The following is a 7,608-nucleotide window of genomic DNA, read 5'->3' on the forward strand; positions in this document are numbered from 1 at the left end:
GGCCTCGGTCACTGATAATTACACGAGGAGGCCCATGACGGAGGACGACAGCGTGAAGAAGAAAGAACGAGACGTCAGCGGCGGTGGCGGAAGGGATGGCGGCAGTTTCACAGTAACGTGTGAGATGATCAACGCACACGATGACCCAGCGATTGCCTTTGGATGAGCGGGGAAACGGGCCTATGAGGTCAACACCTACTTGCTCATATGGTGTGGTCGGTGGTGTCACCGGATGTAAGTGGCCCGGCGGAGAAGTGGTGGGAAGCTTGAACCGCTGGCACTGCACGCAGGAGTTCACGTAACGCTGAGTCGTTCGACGCATATTTGGCCAGTAGAAACGTTCCTTAATGCGCGTAAGAGTCCTGGCAAACCCCACGTGCCCAGCTGTAACGTCATCGTGCATAGAGTGTAGAACAGAGGAGTAGAGGCTAGCCGGAACGACTAGCAGAAAGCGTGCACCGCCAGACGAGTAATTTTTTCGATACAGCAAACCATCGCGAATGCAGAAAGGGTTCGCAGGTGCCGGATCATGAGCTTTTTCAAAAAGTGATACCAAGTCTTGATCTTTTCGTTGTTCTCGCTGGAAAGTGGCAAGATCCGGAAATTGTACTGAAACGGCGGCAAGATAGTCGTCAAAGTTGTCATCGCAGAGGGTAGTTGCGAGAGGCAGCCGCGAGAGGCAGTCAGCGTCAGCGTGTTGGCGGCCACTTTTGTAAGACACTGTAAAGTTGAACTCCTGAAGGCGTAATGCCCAGCGGGCCAGCCGACCGCAGGGGTCGCGTAGATTCACCAGCCAGCAAAGCGAATGGTGATCGGTGATGACTCTAAAGGAACGTCCATAATACGAGCGAAACCGCTGTACGCCAAAAACGACGGCAAGGCACTCTTGCTCCGTCACGGTATAGTTGCGTTCAGACTTGCTAAGGGTGCGACTTGCGTAAGCGACGTGTTGGTTTCCGTCATGCCGTTGTATGAGCACAGCACCCACGCCGATGCCACTTGCGTCAGTGTGGAGTTCAGTGGGAGCTGTCGGGCTGAAATGACGCAGTATGGGCCGTGAGGTAAGAAGAAACTTGAGCTGGCGAAACGCAGAATCACATTCAGGAGTCCATTTGAAAGGAATATCCTTCTGCAAGAGGCGTGTGAGGGGGTAGGCTACTTCAGCAAACTTAGGGGTGAAGCGTCGAAAGTAAGAGCAAAGTCCCAGGAAGCTCCTGAGTTTTTTCACAGACTTGGGCTCTTTGACGCAACTGACAGCTTCAATCTTCTGTGGGTCAGGCCTAACACCGTCTTTGTCAACCAAATGCCCAAGCACAACGATCTGTCGTTCACCGAAGCGGCACTTCTTAGAGTTCAGCACAAGACCCGCTTCCTCCATGCAGTTAAGGACCACAGCTCGGCGAAGGTCCTCCCGAAGATCACTACGTCATCTAGGTAACACATGCAAATTTGCCACTTCAGTCCACGCAAAAGAGTGTCCATAAATCTTTCGAAGGTAGCCGGAGCATTGCATAGGCCGAAAGGCATCACGTTAAATTCATACAACCCATCAGGAGTCACGAATGCCGTCTTCTCCTTGTCTTTCGGATGCATCGGTATCTGCCAATATCCGGACCGTAAATCAACAGATGAAAAGTAGGAAGCTGAATGGAGGCAGTCAATGGCATCATCAACACGCGGGAGCGGGTAAACATCCTTCTTGGTGACAGTATTGAGGCGGCGATAGTCGACACAAAATCGCCAGGTGCCATCTTTCTTTTTCACGAGAATCACAGGGGCGGCCCATGGGCTAGATGATTCCTGAATGATTCCTCTTTGCATCATATCACGGACCTGTTCGTCAATTATCTTACGTTCTGAAGGTGAAACACGGTATGGTGTCTGTCTAATCGGGTGTGCAGATCCAGTGTCGATCATGTGATGGGTGCGGGAAGGCGGAATCGGTGGTGGCTGATCTCGAGCAAAGTCGAACACGTCCGCATGTTTCATAAGAACCTCCATCAATATTCAACGATCGTTGGTGGGTAGCGATTGATTTATCATGGACTGAAACCGGGAATCAGCATGATCTGGACGTCTAGTTGAACGAGCAACGCCGTCACTGAACGCGGCGATATGCATAGAAAGGCGTTCTTCAAAGTCGGCGAGTTTCAAGCCACGCGGCAATACGGCAGGTTCATTGGTATGGTTGACAGTCCAAAGCGTGGCACGACCCTCGTTCACTCGAACAACGCTGCGGAGCACCAACACACTCTTTTTAGCACCGGAAAGGGAAGCGGGTTTCACCATAGCGTCGAAGGCATTGGGAACCGCGCCCGAAGACACAACTGGGACAAAGATGGCGGACATCGCCGGAACGACGGTATCCTCGAAGACAGAAAACACTTGGACAGCCCGCGGCGAGTCTTCTATGAGGGCCGATCGAAGGCTGGGGCTTATTGATATCTCGCCACTGTTGAAGTCGAGAGTTGCGCCACACTGCTGTAAAAAGTCAACTCCTAGAATAACGTCGTGCGTAGAGCGAGGGAGCACCGTAAATTCAGTTCTAAACTCGTGTCCAGCCATCGCTACATTTACATAACAAATACCAAGTGGAACCAACGATTCTCCCCCTACACCTCGAAATATGACAGTTCTATCCCAACCAAACATAATTTTGCGGCCGAGACGGTTCTTAAAATCTAAGGTCATCACGGAAACTGCAGCACCCGTATCCAGTAAGGCCATAACACAAACACCATCCACTAACACTTCCAAGCGGTTCTTCAACATAAAGACCGGTAGAGGAATTGGCAATATCGATGACCTGGCGACCGCACCTCCATCGGCCGCACACGCTAGTTTCCCGGTGGCGGAGAAGAACGGCGGGGAGAAGGCGATTGTCGAGAGCGGCGGGCAGGAGAAGTCAGGCTGCGATCAGAAACTGGTGAGTCGTTGCGTGGTGGTACGTAACGGTAGGAACCCGAAGGAGGGGGATAGGTCGGGTCACGGACTTCTGGACTCACGGTAGAACGGCGATTCCACCATTGGCGCTGGTAGCGTGGTGGCGGGTTCCGGCGGCGGCAGAATCTGGATATGTGGCCAAGCATACCACAGCGGTAACAGACGGGTGGTTCACGAGCACGGTCCAAATAATAGTCCTCGGTAACAGGATCGAAGCGATCAACAAAGTCCAGCCGCTGGGGTTGTTGCGGAGGAGGTGGCGCCCTGTAGTGGGTACGAGGTGGGGGAGCAGGGCCATATGAGTCGTTTGGGTGGTTACGGACGAGAGGAGGAGCGGTAGAACGCCAAGAAGAGCGCTGGATGGGAGCTGCCTGCAGGGAGCAGCTATCGCAGGGGATTGCACTGCAGTTCACATCATGATGGCGGGAGAGCTCATCACGGACAATTTGGCGAATCATGTCGGCCAAATGCGGGGGCTCATGTGAATGCTCGTGAGAATCCACGCTTGCAACAGTGGTCACGTTAGGCAGACGGCCGAATTTCGGGGTTATGCGACGCAGCTTTAAAGTTTCGAATGTACGACAGTGCTTGATCACGGCCGTGGGGAATCCAAGTTTTCTTTTGTAATTAAAAAGTTGTATACGTCCACCGCGATGCCCTTTAAGAGGTGGCCAACTCTGTCTTCGTCGGACATGCTCGGATCCACCGCTTTGCAGAGTTTTAGGACCTCTTCTGTGTACATTGTGCATGTTTCACCAGGCCCTTGGGCTCGCTGGAATAAAGTCTGCTCAGCGCATTTCCGTTTTGCCGTGGTATCCCCGAAACAATTTCGAATCTCCTCTTGAAAACGCTCCCAGCTCGTTAAGGACGCTTCATAGTTCTCAAACCATGTCAGGGCTGTGGAGTCCAAGAAAAAAAACAACATTTGCCAGCATTACAGTGGCATCCCAGCGATTGTACTTGCTCACCCGCTGGTAATTGGTGAGCCAGTCGTCCACGTCTTCGCCAGCCTTGCCAGAAAAGGTCCGCGGCTCACGGTAATGCCAGATAATGCTGCCATGCGGGTGCCGCTGGACCTGGCTGCCGTGCATCGCTGTCTTGAATCATTGTGGGTGTCAAAGGGGGGAGCCCAGCGAGTCGTCGGCTCGAACGAGGTAGAGAGGTATCCGTGGTGATCTTTCAGCACCTTCCACCACACTGTTAAGGTTTATTTACAGAATGGTTCTGCACCTTAGCCTGATGTGTTGTTGTTGTTGTGCTAACCAACAGATGGTGAGCTTCCTCTTCTTCCACTTCTATCCCGGAGAGCCTCTTTTTGCACTTTGTTCTCTTCTGTTCGCATGCCTGACAATATATCAGAGGTAGCAATAGACTTCCGCGGCATCGTCAGCTTTGTATTGTTTTGTATACCGCTTGTAACGATGCTCTCATAGAGCATTATCGGTTATAACAATTAAATCTGGTAACTGCAGCAATCTTACTCTCCCTGTCCTTTGTTGCCATCGTTCATCTCTACTGCTCGCTATCCCCTTCCCGTCCCTTCCCGACGGCCGGAGCTCGCGTGCTTAAGATATTATATAGCAATTGCTGCGGCCGACAGCATTTTTTTTTGCTTTATTTGTTATCATTTTAACGCGGTAGCGTTAAGGAGCTCGTGTCGCAGAAAAGCCGGTGTCGTCGGCGGCGTTGGCCGTGAGCAATAAATCCCGGCATGCACTTCATAAATAAAACGCAACTTCCAAGATGGGCTGGGTGGGAATCGAACCAGGGTCTCCGGAGTGTGAGACGGAGAGGCTACCACTCAGCCACGAGTTTTTTTTTTCTTTATTGCTGACTTTGACATTTGAAAGTGAAATCAGAAATGCAGTGCATAAAACGTATAAGCCAGGCTTCGGCAAACACGGATTAAAATTCTGTCAGCGACACCAAAACATCAAGCAAGGTAATCCATTCTGGTGGATCAGGGAGGGCTCGGTAACACTCTCTTAGTGAAACGACACTTTCAACAAAATGCTCCCGAACAGGACGCACGACAAGATCAGCATGTTCAAATTGCTTCCTCGTTTTCCATATTGAGTGCAGGCCCAGAAGCATAATCAAATCATATGGTATATCCTGTGATGTTTCTATCGGCAAGAACCTTATTCCATATGGATCGAGTGGTAACTGTTTCTAAGCGTGCGCTGTAAAACATCCCAGTGAAATATTGGGTCCCAGCAGTCAAGAAAAACATGCTCTATTGTTTCAGGTTTTTTTTCATAAAAAACAATTGGTAGTCCAGGGTATGAAGATGCCTTTGCTATGAAGCCATCCATGTCTTAACGGGTAGCGTGTTAGTGTGCAATTTAAAGAAAATAGTTTTGACTGAAGATATTACCGGCATTCTTTTAACTCTTTTAAGAACGTCTTGTTCGGGGCCTTCACGGTATGGCAAACGGTACAATGGCGGGGGAAGCATGATGTCAGTGAGGTCTCTATAGAGTTTCTTCTTGGTGACATTGCACAGATATTCATGAGAGAAACGCACATTTAACAACCTATAAGCAAGCATAACTTCACGCAGATATCCAGTCACGGCACCGCACATATTTTGACATGACGACACCACGAACCCTGGAAGGAGTCTGCTGAGCCTGACTTGAATCACTGTCCGGAGAAATGGATTGTTTTGGTCGCGTAGATAAATAAAACGCGATACAACCTGGAGCATAAATAAATGCACAAGCCCTAGTCCTCCCTTCTTGGCAGGAAGGAAAAGATTGGTTCGACTTGTTCTCTCCCATGTCGAAGCCCAAATGACCACAGCAAAAACACGATGAATTTTTTGTACACTGAGCCTCATGGCACCCAACACATTCATTACATACCAGATCTTAGATACAAAAGATAGAAAAGGCTGACGCGTGGCAAGGAAGGCAATTGTCGATGTTTTCCCGAGCCACAATCTGCACTCAGCCACGAGTTCGATGCTTGAAAGCGGTACAAAAGCGCTTCTAGTGAATGCGGTGTTGCCTTAGAAACGTGCCGTAAAACTTTATACTGCGGTGTATATCGGTAATTATGAGCATGTTACTTACAGAAGTCGCAGTTACACGAGTAGCGAAGTACGTTTCCGCTACATTTCTTCTGCGCTCTGCGCACATGCAGAGCCATCTTGCGGCAAACACAGAAGAACCCCTCCTCGCAATGTGCGGCGCTGCCCCGACACGTGGCGCGCCACTCGCCACTGACGTTTCGCCGTGCACCCTCACAGGTTGTAGAATCAAGCGTCCTTCCTTTCTTTAGATCACTCAAGAGCATACCGAGCGAATGAGTGGGCGGTGCGAACGAGGTGCAATAACGCTATTGCGTTCCACTCTTGAAGGCGAAGCTTAAGGTTGGTTGGTTGGTTTGTGGGGTTTAACGTCCCAAAGCAACTCAGGCTATGAGAGACGCCGTAGTGGAGGACTCCGGAAATTTCGACCACCTGGGGTTCTTTAACGTGCACTGACATCGCACAGCACACGGGCGCTTTTGCTTTTCGCCTCCATCGAAAAGCGGCCGCCGAGGCCGGGATTCGATCCCGCATCCTTGGGAACAGTAGTCGAGCACCGTAACCACTGCGCCACCCCGGCGGGGTGCGAAGCTTAAGCGTCCTCCAATTTTTTTTTTTTTTTTTTCAACTTAAGCGTCCTCCAATTTTTTTAATAAGCCGTTATCACCAATGAAAACACGGACACATTACGACCACACCTGTCAAACTTGGCTCGCAATTTGCAAACTGGCGTATGAGGAGCTGGCTAAGCCCAGCGACAAATCAACCCAATAAGAAGTGAAAAGCGCACGCCACCACGCATGCACCCGCATTGTGCACCACGGGCGCCTACATGCCGTGGCGGCGTAGGGGTAGGTAAAAGACACTTTTATAGTCTCCTTAGGTTGAGCAGTTCATTGTTTAATGTTTCTGAGGGTGCGCCTCGCGTCGAAACTGCGCCGTAGTGTCGGAAGCTGTGCATACGCCACGTGCACCATCCGTAGCCGCCAGTCTCTGAAGTGTAAAAGCGCCTTGCTAGCACAGTTGTATTTTCTCTTTTTGCCGTCACATTTCCTCCAGCTCATCAATTTTTTTTCTGCTCGAAAGCGGCCTTTGTTAAGAATGCCAGTGAGCAGAAGGCTCGCGAAGCTCCCGCCGATAACGATAACGATAGTTGGTTCACAGGAAAGGAAAGGCGCGGCTATTTGTCACACTTGTTCTGTGGACGCCTGACCTACCCCAAAAGGGAAGGAAGGAAAGTGAGAGTGAAGGTGAGAAGAGAGAAAAAAAAAAAGCCGCGAGTTCAGAAGCACCCAAACTGATTCGGCGATGTCGTTTGCATCACCACACACCGCTATAATAGAGGGGCCCGGTGGTAATAGGTCCTGCTCATTTGCATCTACAATGGCCCGCCCCAAAATTAGCACAAATGGATATCGCTGACATAATATGTAGCATTACCACGCTGAAAATTGCATGGTCTCTCAAAATTAGTTCAAGTTGACGATCTATTTCTGCTGCTTATTTCTAGGTGCTTGGTTATGTTTTCTCTTATTACATTTCTGGCCTGTTTAAGCGCATGCCTAACGTTTAATTCAAAGCACCAATGGCCACAGTTAACCTGCCGTTTCATTTTTATCGTCTATCCAAGC

The sequence above is a fragment of the Amblyomma maculatum genome, chromosome 6, assembly GCF_055883805.1.
Source record: "Amblyomma maculatum isolate TAMU_Amacu chromosome 6, ASM5588380v1, whole genome shotgun sequence".
Taxonomy (NCBI): domain Eukaryota; kingdom Metazoa; phylum Arthropoda; class Arachnida; order Ixodida; family Ixodidae; genus Amblyomma; species Amblyomma maculatum.